The sequence below is a fragment of the Montipora foliosa genome, chromosome 1 (genome assembly GCF_036669935.1).
Source record: "Montipora foliosa isolate CH-2021 chromosome 1, ASM3666993v2, whole genome shotgun sequence".
Lineage (NCBI taxonomy): Eukaryota > Metazoa > Cnidaria > Anthozoa > Scleractinia > Acroporidae > Montipora > Montipora foliosa.
In genome coordinates, this window is record NC_090869.1 from 32,918,360 (window position 1) to 32,920,859 (window position 2,500).

The window sequence follows — 2,500 nt, forward strand, 5'->3', positions numbered from 1 at the left end:
GTGGTAGCTTTAAAAAGTCCTCGAAACTCTGCCCTTTATTCGAGGCATCTTCGACAATTTATTTGGTGTCCACACTGATGACAAAACTCTGCCGCTGAAACCCATTCTGTCCCACAAGAGGTGCAGAACATTTTGAGGAAACAAAAGTTAAAGATACTCGTCTAAAAGAACGGAATACAGCCTTGGACGAGCGTGACACGATGTTATGGCGAGAGTTTCGCAAAAGAATTACTGGAATGTGCGTGGGCATATTTTCTGCTTTTAATTAATTTGCAGCAACCTAGGGGTCTTCTACTACGACAGTTTGGGCATACAATCTTATAAGATCTTATGTTGTCCTGATCAAAGACAAACCTTAACCTCTCTAAAAAGAAAGCCTACTAGCTTACTTTTAAAAGTACTAAGAATGGTAATGCCCTTGATATTATTGGGTAAAGCATTCCAGGTATTGACTATACGTATGAAATAAGCATCTCTAAAACTTGACGTTCTTGGAATGCAGTTATGCTATAAATTTAAACCAGAGGAGCCACGCCTTGTAGAACCAGTAGCAAATGTAACGTACTTGCATAAATCAATAGCATACAAGCCAGTTTTACACTTAAAGAAAAAGACTAAGTCTGAGTATTCCAACCAGTGATTTAGTGGTAAGAGATTCAAAAGCACAAGTCTTTCCTTATAGCTAGCTTTCGAGTATTTGCATAGAAATTTAGTGGCCCTACGTTGAATGGATTCAATAAGTAATATATTTCTAATAACAGACTGAGGGGCCCACAATTGACTACAATACCCCAAGTGGGATCTGACTAGAGCTAAATAAAGAGCCTTCAGGGCGTCACTAGGTAAGTCTCTGGAACAGTTTCTCTTTATGAAGCCAAGCATTTTGTTAGCCTTTGCTGATATCTGTTCAATATGGTCGTTCCACGGTAAGTTTTTTGTAACTGCCACTCCAAGATCTCTTTGGGATGACACGCACTTGAGATGGTCCATTCTGTTGATGATGTAGACACGGTCAAAGCTACAGAGTTTTCGTGAGATACGAAGATTCACACATTTCTTTGGCTGAAAATCTAATTCGTTTGAGTAGCCCAGTCACACAGATTGTCCAAGTCTATTTGAAGGTCAGTCGAGTCTTCTGCGGAGTTAACACTTTTGAAACACTTGGAATCATCAGCAAACATTGCTAAGTTTGAGTTCCGTATTACATCTGGCAAGTCGTTGACGTAAATGAGAAAAAGTATGGGTCCCAATATGGAACCCTGTGGGACCCCAGACTTTACTTCAGCCCACGAAGAATGACAACCATTTATAACAACCCGATGCTTCCTACCAGTAAGATAATTTTTGAACCAGTGAAGTAAAGGACCAATAACTCCAACGTGCTTAAGTTTCCAGAGCAGCCGTGCGTGGCAAACTGAATCGAAAGCTTTAGAGAAGTCCAGATATATGATGTCAGTTTCTTTACCTTTATCAAGGACAGAAGCGATGTCGTGGAATACCTCAACAAGCTGACTTGCACAGGATACCCCAGCTTGGAAGCCGTACTGCGCAGTATGGAGAATATCAGAAATGTGAGGGACAAGTTGAGGTTAGTTTTTCTCATTTGCATTACAATACAATCTAGCATGTATGTGAGGCAATTTCGGGCTATTTTGTAGTTTTAACCCGAAATTGCCTCGCATTCACGTTAGATCACATTGTAATGCAAATGAGAAAAATTAACCGTGAAAAGGGCTATTTGCTGCATTTTCCTTGTGGGCCACCGTAAGTGCGACGTCGTGAAAAGAAAGTTCGACAGTCACTTGTCTCGAAGAAGAACGTTATCCACGAGAAACCTAAGCTTAACCAACGCGTGCAAGGTCAAGACGAATTTGTGGAATGTTATTACAGATCTTTATCGTTTAGTCGAGTTCTGTGAATACGGTTCTCTGAAAGAAGAAATGATCCGTGATCGGTTAGTTGTTGGCATCAGGAACGAGAAACTCAGCGAAAAACTGCAACTTAACACAAATTTAACTCTAGAAAACGCCGCTCACCAAGTCAGACACTCTAAGCGAAAGCGAAAGCGAAAAAGAAAGAAGTAATACGATCCAGCCAAAGCTCTGATGTCCTACAGAGCGACCCCACTGGAAAACGGGTACAGCCCTGCTGAAATGCTCTTAGGGAGAAAGATCCGAACCACATTTCTTATGTTCCCCGATCAGCTGAAACCTTCATGGCCCAGCCTGGAGAAAGTTTGCGAACATGAACAGAAGAACAAGCTAACCCAAACAAACCGGTAAAATGCAAGTCATCAATGTACTGAACATCCCACGTCTGACACCATGTGTTGCCGAATGGTCCCTGAAGGTATAGCGAGAAGACGCACGCAAATGTTCCGTCCTAGTATCCTATTTTAATCTTAGCTGTTCTTGAACGCCGATTACATTGATAACGATGCGATCAATAGAACTTTCCAGAAAACGATGGATTGCATTACACAACAACTTCCAAATTTAAA

General features: G+C 41.2%; 1 protein-coding gene across 1 annotated transcript in view; it reads right to left on the minus strand.

The window, feature by feature from the left end:
• Positions 1-2,375: 2,375 nt before the first annotated feature.
• The window catches only part of LOC137996839 (isoaspartyl peptidase/L-asparaginase-like), an 11,287-nt gene continuing 11,162 nt past the window's right edge, over positions 2,376-2,500 (minus strand). The window contains exon 4 of the mRNA XM_068842450.1: positions 2,376-2,500. This exon is cut by the window's right edge and continues 508 nt beyond it. The gene's annotated coding sequence lies outside the window, so the exon portion shown is untranslated.